General features: G+C 41.5%; 8 non-coding genes across 8 annotated transcripts; all 8 read left to right on the top strand.

Moving 5' to 3' along the window:
* Positions 1–2,255: 2,255 nt before the first annotated feature.
* Positions 2,256–2,341, top strand: TRNAY-GUA (transfer RNA tyrosine (anticodon GUA)). The gene is given in 2 exon segments: positions 2,256–2,292; positions 2,306–2,341. It is a non-coding gene; the product is annotated as a tRNA-Tyr (tRNA).
* Positions 2,342–4,840: 2,499 nt separating this feature from the next.
* On the top strand, positions 4,841–4,926 carry TRNAY-GUA (transfer RNA tyrosine (anticodon GUA)). Its single transcript is given in 2 exon segments — positions 4,841–4,877; positions 4,891–4,926. It is a non-coding gene; the product is annotated as a tRNA-Tyr (tRNA).
* Positions 4,927–7,408: 2,482 nt separating this feature from the next.
* Positions 7,409–7,494, top strand: TRNAY-GUA (transfer RNA tyrosine (anticodon GUA)). Its single transcript is given in 2 exon segments — positions 7,409–7,445; positions 7,459–7,494. It is a non-coding gene; the product is annotated as a tRNA-Tyr (tRNA).
* A 1,806-nt stretch (positions 7,495–9,300) lies between these two features.
* TRNAY-GUA (transfer RNA tyrosine (anticodon GUA)) lies at positions 9,301–9,386 on the top strand. The gene is given in 2 exon segments: positions 9,301–9,337; positions 9,351–9,386. It is a non-coding gene; the product is annotated as a tRNA-Tyr (tRNA).
* Positions 9,387–13,176: 3,790 nt separating this feature from the next.
* TRNAY-GUA (transfer RNA tyrosine (anticodon GUA)) lies at positions 13,177–13,262 on the top strand. Its single transcript is given in 2 exon segments — positions 13,177–13,213; positions 13,227–13,262. It is a non-coding gene; the product is annotated as a tRNA-Tyr (tRNA).
* Positions 13,263–17,700: 4,438 nt separating this feature from the next.
* TRNAY-GUA (transfer RNA tyrosine (anticodon GUA)) lies at positions 17,701–17,786 on the top strand. Its single transcript is given in 2 exon segments — positions 17,701–17,737; positions 17,751–17,786. It is a non-coding gene; the product is annotated as a tRNA-Tyr (tRNA).
* A 542-nt stretch (positions 17,787–18,328) lies between these two features.
* Positions 18,329–18,414, top strand: TRNAY-GUA (transfer RNA tyrosine (anticodon GUA)). The gene is given in 2 exon segments: positions 18,329–18,365; positions 18,379–18,414. It is a non-coding gene; the product is annotated as a tRNA-Tyr (tRNA).
* Positions 18,415–20,221: 1,807 nt separating this feature from the next.
* Positions 20,222–20,307, top strand: TRNAY-GUA (transfer RNA tyrosine (anticodon GUA)). Its single transcript is given in 2 exon segments — positions 20,222–20,258; positions 20,272–20,307. It is a non-coding gene; the product is annotated as a tRNA-Tyr (tRNA).
* The last annotated feature ends 1,280 nt before the right edge of the window (positions 20,308–21,587 follow it).

The following is a 21,587-nucleotide window of genomic DNA, read 5'->3' as shown; positions in this document are numbered from 1 at the left end:
CAGCAGAATCCCCTTGACAATCTTGATTTCTCAAGGGAAATGAGAGAACACTATAAAATATTGTCAAGGCCCAACGCGGCTGAATACTCTGAGGAGATGGCCTGTGAGGTGCCGCCTTTCAACTTTTCCCCCTTAGTATGGTGGTCAGTAACATGCGGGAGACTGCGGAGGGGGTCATTTTTTTAATTGGGAACTGATGTGCTTTTACTCAATTCGGGAACCTCACAAGCCAAATTTGTAGTATTTTGCACGAATTGCAAGAGATGTTTACAAGTCGACGGTTGAAGTGGAAGCTCGTATTGAGTTTGCTAGAGTTGATTTGTCAAGCCTTTGATAGCTCAGTTGGTAGAGCGGAGGACTGTAGTGGTAAAACAGGCATCCTTAGGTCGCTGGTTCAAAGGACTTTTGCCAAATGCACATTTTATTGAATACTTGGAAAGTAAAATACTTGGAAAGTAAAATAACAGACAATTTATAATTATATTATATTTCATCACTGAAAATAGATGCCTTTTGCTTTGAGGCTGTGGCCACGTTATTTTTCTGTCCAACACGAATCTTCATTGGTTTCCTGTCAGGTGTTTTGGATCCCCATCTCTTGCTATGAACTGGCAAAACAGCAGAATCCCCTTGACAATCTTGATTTCTCAAGGGAAATGAGAGAACACTATACACCATCCAACATATTAAAATATTGTCAAGGCCCAACACGGCTGAATACTCTGAGGAAATGGCCTGTGAGGCGCCGCCTTTCAACTTTTCCCCCTTAGTATGGTGGTCATTAACATGCGGGAGACTGCGGAGGGGGTAATTTTTTTAATTGGGAACTGATGTGCTTTTACTCAATTCGGGAACCTCACAAGCCAAATTTGTAGTATTTTGCACAAATTGCAAGAGATGTTTACAAGTCGACGGTTGAAGTGGAAGCTCGTATTGAGTTTGCTAGAGAATGATTTGCCAAGCCTTCGAAAGCTCAGTTGGTGGAGTGGAGGACTGTAGTGGTAAAACAGGCATCCTTAGGTCGCTGGTTCAAATCCGGCTCGAAGGACTTTTGCCAAATGCAAATTTTATTGAATACTTGGAAAGTAAAATACTTGGAAAATAAAATAACAGACAATTTATAATTATATTATATTTCATCACTGAAAATAGATGCCTTTTGCTTTGAGGCTGTGGCCACGTTATGTTTCTGTCCAACACCAATCTTCATTGGTTTCCTGTGAGGTGTTTCGGATCCCCATCTCTTGCTATGAACTGGCAAAACAGCAGAATCCCCTTGACAATCTTGATTTCTCAAGGGAAATGAGAGAACAGTATACACCATCCAAGATATTAAAATATTGTCAAGGCCCAACACGGCTGAATACTCTGAGGAGATGGCCTGTGAGGCGCCGCCTTTCAACTTTTCCCCCTTAGTATGGTGGTCAGTAACATGCGGGAGACTGCGGAGGGGGTCATTTTTTTAATTGGGAACTGATGTGCTTTTACTCAATTCGGGAACCTCACAAGCCAAATTTGTAGTATTTTGCACGAATTGCAAGAGATGTTTGCATGTCGACGGTTGAAGTGGAAGCTCGAATTGAGCTTGCTAGAGAACGGTTTGCCAAGCCTTCGATAGCTCAGTTGGTAGAGGGGAGGACTGTAGTGGTAAAACAAGCATCCTTAGGTCGCTGGTTCAAATCCGGCTCGAAGGACTTTTGCCAAATGCAAATTTTATTGAATACTTGGAAAGTAAAATACTTGGAAAATAACATAACAGACAATTTATAATTATATTATATTTCATCACTGAAAATAGATGCCTTTTGCTTTGAGGCTGTGGCCACATTATTTTTCTGTCCAACACCAATCTTCTTTGGTTTCCTGTGAGGTGTTTCTTTGATCCCCATCTCTTGCTATGAACTGGCAAAACAGCATAATCCCCTTGACAATCTTGATTTCTCAAGGAAAATGAGAGAACACTATACACCATCCAAGATATTAAAATATTGTCAAGGCCCAACGCGGCTGAATACTCTGAGGAGATGGCCTGTGAGGTGCCGCCTTTCAACTTTTCCCCCTTAGTATGGTGGTCAGTAACATGCGGGAGACTGCGGCGGGGGTCATTTTTTTAATTGGGAACTGATGTGCTTTTACTCAATTCGGGAACCTCACAAGCCAAATTTGAAGTATTTTGCACGAATTGCAAGAGATGTTTACAAGTCGACGGTTGAAGTGGAAGCTCGTATTGAGTTTGCTAGAGTTGATTTGCCAAGCCTTCGATAGCTCAGTTGGTAGAGCGGAGGACTGTAGTGGTAAAACAGGCATCCTTAGGTCGCTGGTTCAAATCCAGCTCGAAGGACTCTTGCCAAATGCACATTTTATTGAATACTTGGAAAGTAAAATACTTGGAAAGTAAAAGAACAGACAATTTATAATTATATTATATTTCATCACTGAAAATAGATGCCTTTTGCTTTGAGGCTGTGGCCACGTTATTTTTCTGTCCAACACGAATCTTCATTGGTTTCCTGTCAGGTGTTTTGGATCCCCATCTCTTGCTATGAACTGGCAAAACAGCAGAATCCCCTTGACAATCTTGATTTCTCAAGGGAAATGAGAGAACACTATACACCATCCAAGATATTAAAATATTGTCAAGGCCCAACACGGCTGAATACTCTGAGGAGATGGCCTGTGAGGCGCCGCCTTTCAACTTTTCCCCCTTAGTATGGTGGTCATTAACATGCGGGAGACTGCGGAGGGGGTAATTTTTTTAATTGGGAACTGATGTGCTTTTACTCAATTCGGGAACCTCACAAGCCAAATTTGTAGTATTTTGCACAAATTGCAAGAGATGTTTACAAGTCGACGGTTGAAGTGGAAGCTCGTATTGAGTTTGCTAGAGAATGGTTTGCCAAGCCTTTGAAAGCTCAGTTGGTAGAGCGGAGGACTGTAGTGGTAAAACAGGCATCCTTAGGTCGCTGGTTCAAATCCGGCTCGAAGGACTTTTGCCAAATGCAAATTTTATTGAATACTTGGAAAGTAAAATACTTGGAAAATAAAATAACAGACAATTTATAATTATATTATATTTCATCACTGAAAATAGATGCCTTTTGCTTTGAGGCTGTGGCCACGTTATGTTTCTGTCCAACACCAATCTTCATTGGTTTCCTGTGAGGTGTTTCGGATCCCCATCTCTTGCTATGAACTGGCAAAACTGCAGAATCCCCTTGACAATCTTGATTTCTCAAGGGAAATGAGAGAACAGTATACACCATCCAAGATATTAAAATATTGTCAAGGCCCAACACGGCTGAATACTCTGAGGAGATGGCCTGTGAGGCGCCGCCTTTCAACTTTTCCCCCTTAGTATGGTGGTCAGTAACATGCGGGAGACTGCGGAGGGGGTCATTTTTTTAATTGGGAACTGATGTGCTTTTACTCAATTCGGGAACCTCACAAGCCAAATTTGTAGTATTTTGCACGAATTGCAAGAGATGTTTGCATGTCGACGGTTGAAGTGGAAGCTCGAATTGAGCTTGCTAGAGACCGGTTTGCCAAGCCTTCGATAGCTCAGTTGGTAGAGGGGAGGACTGTAGTGGTAAAACAGGCATCCTTAGGTCGCTGGTTCAAATCTGGCTCGAAGGACTTTTGCCAAATGCAAATTTTATTGAATACTTGGAAAGTAAAATACTTGGAAAATAACATAACAGACAATTTATAATTATATTATATTTCATCACTGAAAATAGATGCCTTTTGCTTTGAGGCTGTGGCCACATTATTTTTCTGTCCAACACCAATCTTCTTTGGTTTCCTGTGAGGTGTTTCTTTGATCCCCATCTCTTGCTATGAACTGGCAAAACAGCATAATCCCCTTGACAATCTTGATTTCTCAAGGAAAATGAGAGAACACTATACACCATCCAAGATATTAAAATATTGTCAAGGCCCAACGCGGCTGAATACTCTGAGGAGATGGCCTGTGAGGTGCCGCCTTTCAACTTTTCCCCCTTAGTATGGTGGTCAGTAACATGCGGGAGACTGCGGCGGGGGTCATTTTTTTAATTGGGAACTGATGTGCTTTTACTCAATTCGGGAACCTCACAAGCCAAATTTGAAGTATTTTGCACGAATTGCAAGAGATGTTTACAAGTCGACGGTTGAAGTGGAAGCTCGTATTGAGTTTGCTAGAGTTGATTTGCCAAGCCTTCGATAGCTCAGTTGGTAGAGCGGAGAACTGTAGTGGTAAAACAGGCATCCTTAGGTCGCTGGTTCAAATCTGGCTCGAAGGACTCTTGCCAAATGCACATTTTATTGAATACTTGGAAAGTAAAATACTTGGAAAGTAAAATAACAGACAATTTATAATTATATTATATTTCATCACTGAAAATAGATGCCTTTTGCTTTGAGGCTGTGGCCACGTTATTTTTCTGTCCAACACAAATCTTCATTGGTTTCCTGTCAGGTGTTTTGGATCCCCATCTCTTGCTATGAACTGGCAAAACAGCAGAATCCCCTTGACAATCTTGATTTCTCAAGGGAAATGAGAGAACACTATACACCATCCAAGATATTAAAATATTGTCAAGGCCCAACACGGCTGAATACTCTGAGGAGATGGCCTGTGAGGCGCCGCCTTTCAACTTTTCCCCCTTAGTATGGTGGTCATTAACATGCGGGAGACTGCGGAGGGGGTCATTTTTTTAATTGGGAACTGATGTGCTTTTACTCAATTCGGGAACCTCACAAGCCAAATTTGTAGTATTTTGCACGAATTGCAAGAGATGTTTACAAGTCGACGGTTGAAGTGGAAGCTCGTATTGAGTTTGCTAGAGAATGATTTGCCAAGCCTTCGATAGCTCAGTTGGTAGAGCGGAGGACTGTAGTGGTAAAACAGGCATCCTTAGGTCGCTGGTTCAAATCCGGCTCGAAGGACTTTTGCCAAATGCAAATTTTATTGAATACTTGGAAAGTAAAATACTTGGAAAGTAAAATAACAGACAATTTATAATTATATTATATTTCATCACTGAAAATAGATGCCTTTTGCTTTGAGGCTGTGGCCACGTTATTTTTCTGTCCGACACCAATCTTCGTTGGTTTCCTGTGACGTGTTTTGGATCCCCATCTCTTGCTATGAACTGACAAAACAGCAGAATCCCCTTGACAATCTTGATTTCTCAAGGGAAATGAGAGAACACTATAAAATATTGTCAAGGCCCAACGCGGCTGAATACTCTGAGGAGATGGCCTGTGAGGTGCCGCCTTTCAACTTTTCCCCCTTAGTATGGTGGTCAGTAACATGCGGGAGACTGCGGAGGGGGTCATTTTTTTAATTGGGAACTGATGTGCTTTTACTCAATTCGGGAACCTCACAAGCCAAATTTGTAGTATTTTGCACGAATTGCAAGAGATGTTTACAAGTCGACGGTTGAAGTGGAAGCTCGTATTGAGTTTGCTAGAGTTGATTTGTCAAGCCTTTGATAGCTCAGTTGGTAGAGCGGAGGACTGTAGTGGTAAAACAGGCATCCTTAGGTCGCTGGTTCAAATCTGGTTCAAAGGACTTTTGCCAAATGCACATTTTATTGAATACTTGGAAAGTAAAATACTTGGAAAGTAAAATAACAGACAATTTATAATTATATTATATTTCATCACTGAAAATAGATGCCTTTTGCTTTGAGGCTGTGGCCACGTTATTTTTCTGTCCAACACGAATCTTCATTGGTTTCCTGTCAGGTGTTTTGGATCCCCATCTCTTGCTATGAACTGGCAAAACAGCAGAATCCCCTTGACAATCTTGATTTCTCAAGGGAAATGAGAGAACACTATACACCATCCAACATATTAAAATATTGTCAAGGCCCAACACGGCTGAATACTCTGAGGAAATGGCCTGTGAGGCGCCGCCTTTCAACTTTTCCCCCTTAGTATGGTGGTCATTAACATGCGGGAGACTGCGGAGGGGGTAATTTTTTTAATTGGGAACTGATGTGCTTTTACTCAATTCGGGAACCTCACAAGCCAAATTTGTAGTATTTTGCACAAATTGCAAGAGATGTTTACAAGTCGACGGTTGAAGTGGAAGCTCGTATTGAGTTTGCTAGAGAATGATTTGCCAAGCCTTCGAAAGCTCAGTTGGTGGAGTGGAGGACTGTAGTGGTAAAACAGGCATCCTTAGGTCGCTGGTTCAAATCCGGCTCGAAGGACTTTTGCCAAATGCAAATTTTATTGAATACTTGGAAAGTAAAATACTTGGAAAATAAAATAACAGACAATTTATAATTATATTATATTTCATCACTGAAAATAGATGCCTTTTGCTTTGAGGCTGTGGCCACGTTATGTTTCTGTCCAACACCAATCTTCATTGGTTTCCTGTGAGGTGTTTCGGATCCCCATCTCTTGCTATGAACTGGCAAAACAGCAGAATCCCCTTGACAATCTTGATTTCTCAAGGGAAATGAGAGAACAGTATACACCATCCAAGATATTAAAATATTGTCAAGGCCCAACACGGCTGAATACTCTGAGGAGATGGCCTGTGAGGCGCCGCCTTTCAACTTTTCCCCCTTAGTATGGTGGTCAGTAACATGCGGGAGACTGCGGAGGGGGTCATTTTTTTAATTGGGAACTGATGTGCTTTTACTCAATTCGGGAACCTCACAAGCCAAATTTGTAGTATTTTGCACGAATTGCAAGAGATGTTTGCATGTCGACGGTTGAAGTGGAAGCTCGAATTGAGCTTGCTAGAGAACGGTTTGCCAAGCCTTCGATAGCTCAGTTGGTAGAGGGGAGGACTGTAGTGGTAAAACAAGCATCCTTAGGTCGCTGGTTCAAATCCGGCTCGAAGGACTTTTGCCAAATGCAAATTTTATTGAATACTTGGAAAGTAAAATACTTGGAAAATAACATAACAGACAATTTATAATTATATTATATTTCATCACTGAAAATAGATGCCTTTTGCTTTGAGGCTGTGGCCACATTATTTTTCTGTCCAACACCAATCTTCTTTGGTTTCCTGTGAGGTGTTTCTTTGATCCCCATCTCTTGCTATGAACTGGCAAAACAGCATAATCCCCTTGACAATCTTGATTTCTCAAGGAAAATGAGAGAACACTATACACCATCCAAGATATTAAAATATTGTCAAGGCCCAACGCGGCTGAATACTCTGAGGAGATGGCCTGTGAGGTGCCGCCTTTCAATTTTTCCCCCTTAGTATGGTGGTCAGTAACATGCGGGAGACTGCGGCGGGGGTCATTTTTTTAATTGGGAACTGATGTGCTTTTACTCAATTCGGGAACCTCAGAAGCCAAATTTGAAGTATTTTGCACGAATTGCAAGAGATGTTTACAAGTCGACGGTTGAAGTGGAAGCTCGTATTGAGTTTGCTAGAGAGTGATTTGCCAAGCCTTCGATAGCTCAGTTGGTAGAGCAGAGGACTGTAATGGTACAACAGGCATCCTTAGGTCGCTGGTTCAAATCCGGCTCGAAGGACTTTTGCCAAATGCAAATTGTATTGAATACTTGGAAAGTAAAATACTTGGAAAGTAAAATAACAGACAATTTATAATTATATTATATTTCATCACTGAAAATAGATGCCTTTTGCTTTGAGGCTGTGGCCACGTTATGTTTCTGTCCAACACGAATCTTCATTGGTTTCATGTGAGGTGTTTTGGATCCCCATCTCTTGCTATGAACTGGCAAAACAGCAGAATCCCCTTGACAATCTTGATTTCTCAAGGGAAATGAGAGAACACTATACACCATCCAAGATATTAAAATATTGTCAAGGCCCAACACGGCTGAATACTCTGAGGAGATGGCCTGTGAGGCGCCGCCTTTCAACTTTTCCCCCTTAGTATGGTGGTCAGTAACATGCGGGAGACTGCGGAGGGGGTCATTTTTTTAATTGTGAACTGATGTGCTTTTACTCAATTCGGGAACCTCACAAGCCAAATTTGTAGTATTTTGCACGAATTGCAAGAGATGTTTGAATGTCGACGGTTGAAGTGGAAGCTCGTATTGAGCTTGGTAGAGACTGATTTGCCAAGCCTTCGATAGCTCAGTTGGTAGAGCAGAGGACTGTAGTGGTAAAACAGGCATCCTTAGGTCGCTGGTTCAAATCCGGATTGAAGGACTTTTGCCAATTGCAAATTTTATTGAATACTTGGAAAGTAAAATGCTTGGAAAATAAAATAACAGACAATTTATAATTATATTATATTTCATCACTGAAAATAGATGCCTTTTGCTTTGAGGCTGTGGCCACGTTATGTTTCTGTCTGACACCAATCTTCGTTGGTTTCCTGTGAGGTGTTTTGGATCCCCATCTCTTGCTATGAACTGACAAAACAGCAGAATCCCCTTGACAATCTTGTTTTCTCACGGGAAATGGGAGAACACTATACACCATCCAAGATACTAAAATATTGTCAAGGCCCAACACGGCTGAATACTCTGAGGAGATGGCCTGTGAGGCACGCCTTTCAACTTTTCCCCCTTAGTATGGTGGTGATTAACATGCGGGAGACTGCGGAGGGGGTCATTTTTTTAATTGGGAACTGATGTGCTTTTACTCAATTCGGGAACCTCACAAGCCAAATTTGTAGTATTTTGCACGAATTGCAAGAGATGTTTACAAGTCGACGGTTGAAGTGGAAGCTCGTATTGAGTTTGCTAGAGAATGATTTGCCAAGCCTTCGATAGCTCGTCGCTGGTTCAAATCCGGCTCAAAGGACTTTTGCCAAATGCACATTTTATTGAATACTTGGAAAGTAAAATACTTGGAAAGTAAAATAACAGACAATTTATAATTATATTATATTTCATCACTGAAAATAGATGCCTTTTGCTTTGAGGCTGTGGCAACGTTATTTTTCTGTCCGACACCAATCTTCGTTGGTTTCCTGTGAGGTATTTTGGATCCCCATCTCTTGCTATGAACTGACAAAACAGCAGAATCCCCTTGACAATCTTGATTTCTCAAGGGAAATGGGAGAACACTATACACCATCCAAGATATTAAAATATTGTCAAGGCCGAACACTGATGAATACTCTGAGGAGATGGCCTGTGAGGCGCCGCCTTTCAACTTTTCCTCCTTAGTATGGTGGTCAGTAACATGCGGGAGACTGCGGAGGGGGTCATTTTTTTAATTGTGAACTGATGTGCTTTTACTCAATTCGGGAACCTCACAAGCCAAATTTGTAGTATTTTGCACAAATTGCAAGAGATGTTTGAACGTCGACGGTTGAAGTGGAAGCTCGTATTGAGCTTGCTAGAGACTGATTTGCCAAGCCTTCGATAGCTCAGTTGGTAGAGTGGAGGACTGTAGTAGTAAAACAGGCATCCTTAGGTCGCTGGTTCAAATCCGGCTCGAAGGACTTTTGCCAAATGCACATTTTATTGAATACTTGGAAAGTAAAATACTTGGAAAATAACATAACAGACAATTTATAATTATATTATATTTCATCACTGAAAATAGATGCCTTTTGCTTTGAGGCTGTGACCACATTATTTTTCTGTCCAACACCAATCTTCTTTGGTTTCCTGTGAGGTGTTTCTTTGATCCCCATCTCTTGCTATGAACTGGCAAAACAGCATAATCCCCTTGACAATCTTGATTTCTCAAGGAAAATGATAGAACACTATACACCATCCAAGATATTAAAATATTGTCAAGGCCCAACGCGGCTGAATACTCTGAGGAGATGGCCTGTGAGGTGCCGCCTTTCAACTTTTCCCCCTTATTATGGTGGTCAGTAACATGCGGGAGACTGCGGCGGGGGTCATTTTTTTAATTGGGAACTGATGTGCTTTTACTCAATTCGGGAACCTCACAAGCCAAATTTGTAGTATTTTGCACGAATTGCAAGAAATGTTTACAAGTCGACGGTTGAAGTGGAAGCTCGTATGGAGTTTGCTAGAGAGTGATTTGCCAAGCCTTCGATAGCTCAGTTGGTAGAGATGAGGGCTGTAGTGGTACAACAGGCATCCTTAGGTCGCTGGTTCAAATCCGGCACGAAGGACTTTTGCCAAATGCAAATTTTATTGAATACTTGGAAAGTAAAATACTTGGAAAGTAAAATAACAGACAATTTATAATTATATTATATTTCATCACTGAAAATAGATGCCTTTTGCTTTGAGGCTGTGGCCACGTTATGTTTCTGTCCAACACAAATCTTCATTGGTTTCATGTGAGGTGTTTTGGATCCCCATCTCTTGCTATGAACTGGCAAAACAGCAGAATCCCCTTGACAATCTTGATTTCTCAAGGGAAATGAGAGAACACTATACACCATCCAAGATATTAAAATATTGTCAAGGCCCAACACGGCTGAATACTCTGAGGAGATGGCCTGTGAGGCGCCGCCTTTCAATTTTCCCCCTTAGTATGGTGGTCAGTAACATGCGGGAGACTGCGGAGGGGGTCATTTTTTTAATTGTGAACTGATGTGCTTTTACTCAATTCGGGAACCTCAAAAGCCAAATTTGTAGTATTTTGCACGAATTGCAAGAGATGTTTGAATGTCGACGGTTGAAGTGGAAGCTCGTATTGAGCTTGCTAGAGACGGATTTGCCAAGCCTTCGATTGCTCAGTTGGTAGAGCAGAGGACTGTAGTGGTAAAACAGGCATCCTTAGGTCGCTGGTTCAAATCCAGATTGAAGGACTTTTGCCAATTGCAAATTTTATTGAATACTTGGAAAGTAAAATGCTTGGAAAATAAAATAACAGACAATTTATAATTATATTATATTTCATCACTGAAAATAGATGCCTTTTGCTTTGAGGCTGTGGCCACGTTATGTTTCTGTCCGACACCAATCTTCGTTGGTTTCATGTGAGGTGTTTTGGATCCCCATCTCTTACTATGAACTGACAAAACAGCAGAATCCCCTTGACAATCTTGTTTTCTCAAGGGAAATGGGAGAACACTATACACCATCCAAGATATTAAAATATTGTCAAGGCCCAACACGGCTGAATACTCTGAGGAGATGGCCTGTGAGGCGCGCCTTTCAACTTTTCCCCCTTAGTATGGTGGTCAGTAACATGCGGGAGACTGCGGAGGGGGTCATTTTTTTAATTGGGAACTGATGTGCTTTTACTCAATTCGGGAACCTCACAAGCCAAATTTGTAGTATTTTGCACGAATTGCAAGAGATGTTTGAATGTCGACGGTTGAAGTGGAAGCTCGTATTGAGCTTGGTAGAGACTGATTTGCCAAGCCTTCGATAGCTCAGTTGGTAGAGCAGAGGACTGTAGTGGTAAAACAGGCATCCTTAGGTCGCTGGTTCAAATCCGGATTGAAGGACTTTTGCCAATTGCAAATTTTATTGAATACTTGGAAAGTAAAATGCTTGGAAAATAAAATAACAGACAATTTATAATTATATTATATTTCATCACTGAAAATAGATGCCTTTTGCTTTGAGGCTGTGGCCACGTTATGTTTCTGTCCAACACCAATCTTCATTGGTTTCCTGTGAGGTGTTTCGGATCCCCATCTCTTGCTATGAACTGGCAAAACTGCAGAATCCCCTTGACAATCTTGATTTCTCAAGGGAAATGAGAGAACAGTATACACCATCCAAGATATTAAAATATTGTCAAGGCCCAACACGGCTGAATACTCTGAGGAGATGGCCTGTGAGGCGTCGCCTTTCAACTTTTCCCCCTTAGTATGGTGGTCATTAACATGCGGGAGACTGCGGAGGGGGTAATTTTTTTAATTGGGAACTGATGTGCTTTTACTCAATTCGGGAACCTCACAAGCCAAATTTGTAGTATTTTGCACGAATTGCAAGAGATGTTTACAAGTCGACGTTGAAGTGGAAGCTCGTATTGAGTTTGCTAGAGAATGATTTGCCAAGCCTTCGATAGCTCAGTTGGTAGAGCGGAGGACTGTAGTGGTAAAACAGGCATCCTTAGGTCGCTGGTTCAAATCTGGCTCGAAGGACTTTTGCCAAATGCACATTTTATTGAATACTTGGAAAGTAAAATACTTGGAAAATAAAATAACAGACAATTTATAATTATATTATATTTCATCACTGAAAATAGATGCCTTTTGCTTTGAGGCTGTGGCCACGTTATGTTTCTGTCCAACACCAATCTTCATTGGTTTCCTGTGAGGTGTTTCGGATCCCCATCTCTTGCTATGAACTGGCAAAACAGCAGAATCCCCTTGACAATCTTGATTTCTCAAGGGAAATGAGAGAACAGTATACACCATCCAAGATATTAAAATATTGTCAAGGCCCAACACGGCTGAATACTCTGAGGAGATGGCCTGTGAGGCGCCGCCTTTCAACTTTTCCCCCTTAGTATGGTGGTCAGTAACATGCGGGAGACTGCGGAGGGGGTCATTTTTTTAATTGGGAACTGATGTGCTTTTACTCAATTCGGGAACCTCACAAGCCAAATTTGTAGTATTTTGCACGAATTGCAAGAGATGTTTGCATGTCGACGGTTGAAGTGGAAGCTCGAATTGAGCTTGCTAGAGAACGGTTTGCCAAGCCTTCGATAGCTCAGTTGGTAGAGGGGAGGACTGTAGTGGTAAAACAGGCATCCTTAGGTCGCTCGTTCAAATCCGGCTCGAAGGACTTTTGCCAAATGCAAATTTTATTCAATACTTGGAAAGTAAAATACTTGGAAAATAACATAACAGACAATTTATAATTATATTATATTTCATCACTGAAAATAGATGCCTTTTGCTTTGAGGCTGTGGCCACATTATTTTTCTGTCCAACACCAATCTTCTTTGGTTTCCTGTGAGGTGTTTCTTTGATCCCCATCTCTTGCTATGAACTGGCAAAACAGCATAATCCCCTTGACAATCTTGATTTCTCAAGGAAAATGAGAGAACACTATACACCATCCAAGATATTAAAATATTGTCAAGGCCCAACGCGGCTGAATACTCTGAGGAGATGGCCTGTGAGGTGCCGCCTTTCAACTTTTCCCCCTTAGTATGGTGGTCAGTAACATGCGGGAGACTGCGGCGGGGGTCATTTTTTTAATTGGGAACTGATGTGCTTTTACTCAATTCGGGAACCTCACAAGCCAAATTTGAAGTATTTTGCACGAATTGCAAGAGATGTTTACAAGTCGACGGTTGAAGTGGAAGCTCGTACTGAGTTTGCTAGAGTTGATTTGCCAAGCCTTCGATAGCTCAGTTGGTAGAGCGGAGGACTGTAGTGGTAAAACAGGCATCCTTAGGTCGCTGGTTCAAATCCAGCTCGAAGGACTCTTGCCAAATGCACATTTTATTGAATACTTGGAAAGTAAAATACTTGGAAAGTAAAAGAACAGACAATTTATAATTATATTATATTTCATCACTGAAAATAGATGCCTTTTGCTTTGAGGCTGTGGCCACGTTATTTTTCTGTCCAACACGAATCTTCATTGGTTTCCTGTCAGGTGTTTTGGATCCCCATCTCTTGCTATGAACTGGCAAAACAGCAGAATCCCCTTGACAATCTTGATTTCTCAAGGGAAATGAGAGAACACTATACACCATCCAAGATATTAAAATATTGTCAAGGCCCAACACGGCTGAATACTCTGAGGAGATGGCCTGTGAGGCGCCGCCTTTCAACTTTTCCCCCTTAGTATGGTGGTCATTAACATGCGGGAGACTGCGGAGGGGGTAATTTTTTTAATTGGGAACTGATGTGCTTTTACTCAATTCGGGAACCTCACAAGCCAAATTTGTAGTATTTTGCACAAATTGCAAGAGATGTTTACAAGTCGACAGTTGAAGTGGAAGCTCGTATTGAGTTTGCTAGAAAATGATTTGCCAAGCCTTCGAAAGCTCAGTTGGTAGAGCGGAGGACTGTAGGGGTAAAACAGGCATCCTTAGGTCGCTGGTTCAAATCCGGCTCGAAGGACTTTTGCCAAATGCAAATTTTATTGAATACTTGGAAAGTAAAATACTTGGAAAATAAAATAACAGACAATTTATAATTATATTATATTTCATCACTGAAAATAGATGCCTTTTGCTTTGAGGCTGTGGCCACGTTATGTTTCTGTCCAACACCAATCTTCATTGGTTTCCTGTGAGGTGTTTCGGATCCCCATCTCTTGCTATGAACTGGCAAAACTGCAGAATCCCCTTGACAATCTTGATTTCTCAAGGGAAATGAGAGAACAGTATACACCATCCAAGATATTAAAATATTGTCAAGGCCCAACACGGCTGAATACTCTGAGGAGATGGCCTGTGAGGCGCCGCCTTTCAACTTTTCCCCCTTAGTATGGTGGTCAGTAACATGCGGGAGACTGCGGAGGGGGTCATTTTTTTAATTGGGAACTGATGTGCTTTTACTCAATTCGGGAACCTCACAAGCCAAATTTGTAGTATTTTGCACGAATTGCAAGAGATGTTTGCATGTCGACGGTTGAAGTGGAAGCTCGAATTGAGCTTGCTAGAGAACGGTTTGCCAAGCCTTCGATAGCTCAGTTGGTAGAGGGGAGGACTGTAGTGGTAAAACAGGCATCCTTAGGTCGCTGGTTCAAATCCGGCTCGAAGGACTTTTGCCAAATGCAAATTTTATTCAATACTTGGAAAGTAAAATACTTGGAAAATAACATAACAGACAATTTATAATTATATTATATTTCATCACTGAAAATAGATGCCTTTTGCTTTGAGGCTGTGGCCACATTATTTTTCTGTCCAACACCAATCTTCTTTGGTTTCCTGTGAGGTGTTTCTTTGATCCCCATCTCTTGCTATGAACTGGCAAAACAGCATAATCCCCTTGACAATCTTGATTTCTCAAGGAAAATGAGAGAACACTATACACCATCCAAGATATTAAAATATTGTCAAGGCCCAACGCGGCTGAATACTCTGAGGAGATGGCCTGTGAGGTGCCGCCTTTCAACTTTTCCCCCTTAGTATGGTGGTCAGTAACATGCGGGAGACTGCGGCGGGGGTCATTTTTTTAATTGGGAACTGATGTGCTTTTACTCAATTCGGGAACCTCACAAGCCAAATTTGAAGTATTTTGCACGAATTGCAAGAGATGTTTACAAGTCGACGGTTGAAGTGGAAGCTCGTATTGAGTTTGCTAGAGTTGATTTGCCAAGCCTTCGATAGCTCAGTTGGTAGAGCGGAGAACTGTAGTGGTAAAACAGGCATCCTTAGGTCGCTGGTTCAAATCTGGCTCGAAGGACTCTTGCCAAATGCACATTTTATTGAATACTTGGAAAGTAAAATACTTGGAAAGTAAAATAACAGACAATTTATAATTATATTATATTTCATCACTGAAAATAGATGCCTTTTGCTTTGAGGCTGTGGCCACGTTATTTTTCTGTCCAACACGAATCTTCATTGGTTTCCTGTCAGGTGTTTTGGATCCCCATCTCTTGCTATGAACTGGCAAAACAGCAGAATCCCCTTGACAATCTTGATTTCTCAAGGGAAATGAGAGAACACTATACACCATCCAAGATATTAAAATATTGTCAAGGCCCAACACGGCTGAATACTCTGAGGAGATGGCCTGTGAGGCGCCGCCTTTCAACTTTTCCCCCTTAGTATGGTGGTCATTAACATGCGGGAGACTGCGGAGGGGGTAATTTTTTTAATTGGGAACTGATGTGCTTTTACTCAATTCGGGAACCTCACAAGCCAAATTTGTAGTATTTTGCACAAATTGCAAGAGATGTTTACAAGTCGACAGTTGAAGTGGAAGCTCGTATTGAGTTTGCTAGAAAATGATTTGCCAAGCCTTCGAAAGCTCAGTTGGTAGAGCGGAGGACTGTAGGGGTAAAACAGGCATCCTTAGGTCGCTGGTTCAAATCCGGCTCGAAGGACTTTTGCCAAATGCAAATTTTATTGAATACTTGGAAAGTAAAATACTTGGAAAATAAAATAACAGACAATTTATAATTATATTATATTTCATCACTGAAAATAGATGCCTTTTGCTTTGAGGCTGTGGCCACGTTATGTTTCTGTCCAACACCAATCTTCATTGGTTTCCTGTGAGGTGTTTCGGATCCCCATCTCTTGCTATGAACTGGCAAAACTGCAGAATCCCCTTGACAATCTTGATTTCTCAAGGGAAATGAGAGAACAGTATACACCATCCAAGATATTAAAATATTGTCAAGGCCCAACACGGCTGAATACTCTGAGGAGATGGCCTGTGAGGCGCCGCCTTTCAACTTTTCCCCCTTAGTATGGTGGTCAGTAACATGCGGGAGACTGCGGAGGGGGTCATTTTTTTAATTGGGAACTGATGTGCTTTTACTCAATTCGGGAACCTCACAAGCCAAATTTGTAGTATTTTGCACGAATTGCAAGAGATGTTTGCATGTCGACGGTTGAAGTGGAAGCTCGAATTGAGCTTGCTAGAGAACGGTTTGCCAAGCCTTCGATAGCTCAGTTGGTAGAGGGGAGGACTGTAGTGGTAAAACAGGCATCCTTAGGTCGCTGGTTCAAATCCGGCTCGAAGGACTTTTGCCAAATGCAAATTTTATTCAATACTTGGAAAGTAAAATACTTGGAAAATAACATAACAGACAATTTATAATTATATTATATTTCATCACTGAAAATAGATGCCTTTTGCTTTGAGGCTGTGGCCACATTATTTTTCTGTCCAACACCAATCTTCTTTGGTTTCCTGTGAGGTGTTTCTTTGATCCCCATCTCTTGCTATGAACTGGCAAAACAGCATAATCCCCTTGACAATCTTGATTTCTCAAGGAAAATGAGAGAACACTATACACCATCCAAGATATTAAAATATTGTCAAGGCCCAACGCGGCTGAATACTCTGAGGAGATGGCCTGTGAGGTGCCGCCTTTCAACTTTTTCCCCTTAGTATGGTGGTCAGTAACATGCGGGAGACTGCGGCGGGGGTCATTTTTTTAATTGGGAACTGATGTGCTTTTACTCAATTCGGGAACCTCACAAGCCAAATTTGAAGTATTTTGCACGAATTGCAAGAGATGTTTACAAGTCGACGGTTGAAGTGGAAGCTCGTATTGAGTTTGCTAGAGTTGATTTGCCAAGCCTTCGATAGCTCAGTTGGTAGAGCGGAGAACTGTAGTGGTAAAACAGGCATCCTTAGGTCGCTGGTTCAAATCTGGCTCGAAGGACTCTTGCCAAATGCACATTTTATTGAATACTTGGAAAGTAAAATACTTGGAAAGTAAAATAACAGACAATTTATAATTATATTATATTTCATCACTGAAAATAGATGCCTTTTGCTTTGAGGCTGTGGCCACGTTATTTTTCTGTCCAACACAAATCTTCATTGGTTTCCTGTCAGGTGTTTTGGATCCCCATCTCTTGCTATGAACTGGCAAAACAGCAGAATCCCCTTGACAATCTTGATTTCTCAAGGGAAATGAGAGAACACTATACACCATCCAAGATATTAAAATATTGTCAAGGCCCAACACGGCTGAATACTCTGAGGAGATGGCCTGTGAGGCGCCGCCTTTCAACTTTTCCCCCTTAGTATGGTGGTCATTAACATGCGGGAGACTGCGGAGGGGGTCATTTTTTTAATTGGGAACTGATGTGCTTTTACTCAATTCGGGAACCTCACAAGCCAAATTTGTAGTATTTTGCACGAATTGCAAGAGATGTTTACAAGTCGACGGTTGAAGTGGAAGCTCGTATTGAGTTTGCTAGAGAATGATTTGCCAAACCTTCGATAGCTCAGTTGGTAGAGCGGAGGACTGTAGTGGTAAAACAGGCATCCTTAGGTCGCTGGTTCAAATCCGGCTCGAAGGACTTTTGCCAAATGCAAATTTTATTGAATACTTGGAAAGTAAAATACTTGGAAAGTAAAATAACAGACAATTAATAATTATATTATATTTCATCACTGAAAATAGATGCCTTTTGCTTTGAGGCTGTGGCCACGTTATTTTTCTGTCCGACACCAATCTTCGTTGGTTTCCTGTGACGTGTTTTGGATCCCCATCTCTTGCTATGAACTGACAAAACAGCAGAATCCCCTTGACAATCTTGATTTCTCAAGGGAAATGAGAGAACACTATAAAATATTGTCAAGGCCCAACGCGGCTGAATACTCTGAGGAGATGGCCTGTGAGGTGCCGCCTTTCAACTTTTCCCCCTTAGTATGGTGGTCAGTAACATGCGGGAGACTGCGGAGGGGGTCATTTTTTTAATTGGGAACTGATGTGCTTTTACTCAATTCGGGAACCTCACAAGCCAAATTTGTAGTAATTTGCACGAATTGCAAGAGATGTTTACAAGTCGACGGTTGAAGTGGAAGCTCGTATTGAGTTTGCTAGAGTTGATTTGTCAAGCCTTTGATAGCTCAGTTGGTAGAGCGGAGGACTGTAGTGGTAAAACAGGCATCCTTAGGTCGCTGGTTCAAATCCGGCTCAAAGGACTTTTGCCAAATGCACATTTTATTGAATACTTGGAAAGTAAAATACTTGGAAAGTAAAATAACAGACAATTTATAATTATATTATATTTCATCACTGAAAATAGATGCCTTTTGCTTTGAGGCTGTGGCCACGTTATTTTTCTGTCCAACACGAATCTTCATTGGTTTCCTGTCAGGTGTTTTGGATCCCCATCTCTTGCTATGAACTGGCAAAACAGCAGAATCCCCTTGACAATCTTGATTTCTCAAGGGAAATGAGAGAACACTATACACCATCCAAGATATTAAAATATTGTCAAGGCCCAACACGGCTGAATACTCTGAGGAAATGGCCTGTGAGGCGCCGCCTTTCAACTTTTCCCCCTTAGTATGGTGGTCATTAACATGCGGGAGACTGCGGAGGGGGTAATTTTTTTAATTGGGAACTGATGTGCTTTTACTCAATTCGGGAACCTCACAAGCCAAATTTGTAGTATTTTGCACAAATTGCAAGAGATGTTTACAAGTCGACGGTTGAAGTGGAAGCTCGTATTGAGTTTGCTAGAGAATGATTTGCCAAGCCTTCGAAAGCTCAGTTGGTGGAGTGGAGGACTGTAGTGGTAAAACAGGCATCCTTAGGTCGCTGGTTCAAATCCGGCTCGAAGGACTTTTGCCAAATGCAAATTTTATTGAATACTTGGAAAGTAAAATACTTGGAAAATAAAATAACAGACAATTTATAATTATATTATATTTCATCACTGAAAATAGATGCCTTTTGCTTTGAGGCTGTGGCCACGTTATGTTTCTGTCCAACACCAATCTTCATTGGTTTCCTGTGAGGTGTTTCGGATCCCCATCTCTTGCTATGAACTGGCAAAACAGCAGAATCCCCTTGACAATCTTGATTTCTCAAGGGAAATGAGAGAACAGTATACACCATCCAAGATATTAAAATATTGTCAAGGCCCAACACGGCTGAATACTCTGAGGAGATGGCCTGTGAGGCGCCGCCTTTCAACTTTTCCCCCTTAGTATGGTGGTCAGTAACATGCGGGAGACTGCGGAGGGGGTCATTTTTTTAATTGGGAACTGATGTGCTTTTACTCAATTCGGGAACCTCACAAGCCAAATTTGTAGTATTTTGCACGAATTGCAAGAGATGTTTACAAGTCGACGGTTGAAGTGGAAGCTCGAATTGAGTTTGCTAGAGAATGATTTGCCAAGCCTTCGATAGCTCGTCGCTGGTTCAAATCCGGCTCAAAGGACTTTTGCCAAATGCACATTTTATTGAATACTTGGAAAGTAAAATACTTGGAAAGTAAAATAACAGACAATTTATAATTATATTATATTTCATCACTGAAAATAGATGCCTTTTGCTTTGAGGCTGTGGCAACGTTATTTTTCTGTCCGACACCAATCTTCGTTGGTTTCCTGTGAGGTATTTTGGATCCCCATCTCTTGCTATGAACTGACAAAACAGCAGAATCCCCTTGACAATCTTGATTTCTCAAGGGAAATGGGAGAACACTATACACCATCCAAGATATTAAAATATTGTCAAGGCCGAACACTGATGAATACTCTGAGGAGATGGCCTGTGAGGCGCCGCCTTTCAACTTTTCCTCCTTAGTATGGTGGTCAGTAACATGCGGGAGACTGCGGAGGGGGTCATTTTTTTAATTGTGAACTGATGTGCTTTTACTCAATTCGGGAACCTCACAAGCCAAATTTGTAGTATTTTGCACAAATTGCAAGAGATGTTTGAACGTCGACGGTTGAAGTGGAAGCTCGTATTGAGCTTGCTAGAAACTGATTTGCCAAGCCTTCGATAGCTCAGTTGGTAGAGTGGAGGACTGTAGTAGTAAAACAGGCATCCTTAGGTCGCTGGTTCAAATCCGGCTCGAAGGACTTTTGCCAAATGCACATTTTATTGAATACTTGGAAAGTAAAATACTTGGAAAATAACATAACAGACAATTTATAATTATATTATATTTCATCACTGAAAATAGATGCCTTTTGCTTTGAGGCTGTGACCACATTATTTTTCTGTCCAACACCAATCTTCTTTGGTTTCCTGTGAGGTGTTTCTTTGATCCCCATCTCTTGCTATGAACTGGCAAAACAGCATAATCCCCTTGACAATCTTGATTTCTCAAGGAAAATGATAGAACACTATACACCATCCAAGATATTAAAATATTGTCAAGGCCCAACGCGGCTGAATACTCTGAGGAGATGGCCTGTGAGGTGCCGCCTTTCAACTTTTCCCCCTTATTATGGTGGTCAGTAACATGCGGGAGACTGCGGCGGGGGTCATTTTTTTAATTGGGAACTGATGTGCTTTTACTCAATTCGGGAACCTCACAAGCCAAATTTGTAGTATTTTGCACGAATTGCAAGAAATGTTTACAAGTCGACGGTTGAAGTGGAAGCTCGTATGGAGTTTGCTAGAGAGTGATTTGCCAAGCCTTCGATAGCTCAGTTGGTAGAGATGAGGGCTGTAGTGGTACAACAGGCATCCTTAGGTCGCTGGTTCAAATCCGGCACGAAGGACTTTTGCCAAATGCAAATTTTATTGAATACTTGGAAAGTAAAATACTTGGAAAGTAAAATAACAGACAATTTATAATTATATTATATTTCATCACTGAAAATAGATGCCTTTTGCTTTGAGGCTGTGGCCACGTTATGTTTCTGTCCAACACAAATCTTCATTGGTTTCATGTGAGGTGTTTTGGATCCCCATCTCTTGCTATGAACTGGCAAAACAGCAGAATCCCCTTGACAATCTTGATTTCTCAAGGGAAATGAGAGAACACTATACACCATCCAAGATATTAAAATATTGTCAAGGCCCAACACGGCTGAATACTCTGAGGAGATGGCCTGTGAGGCGCCGCCTTTCAACTTTTCCCCCTTAGTATGGTGGTCAGTAACATGCGGGAGACTGCGGAGGGGGTCATTTCTTTAATTGTGAACTGATGTGCTTTTACTCAATTCGGGAACCTCAAAAGCCAAATTTGTAGTATTTTGCACGAATTGCAAGAGATGTTTGAATGTCGACGGTTGAAGTGGAAGCTCGTATTGAGCTTGCTAGAGACGGATTTGCCAAGCTTTCGATAGCTCAGTTGGTAGAGCAGAGGACTGTAGTGGTAAAACAGGCATCCTTAGGTCGCTGGTTCAAA

This window comes from Ambystoma mexicanum, chromosome 1p, assembly GCF_040938575.1.
Source record: "Ambystoma mexicanum isolate Mex_15411 chromosome 1p, UKY_AmexF1_1, whole genome shotgun sequence".
Taxonomy (NCBI): domain Eukaryota; kingdom Metazoa; phylum Chordata; class Amphibia; order Caudata; family Ambystomatidae; genus Ambystoma; species Ambystoma mexicanum.
This window is presented reverse-complemented; position numbering and strand designations above follow the sequence as displayed.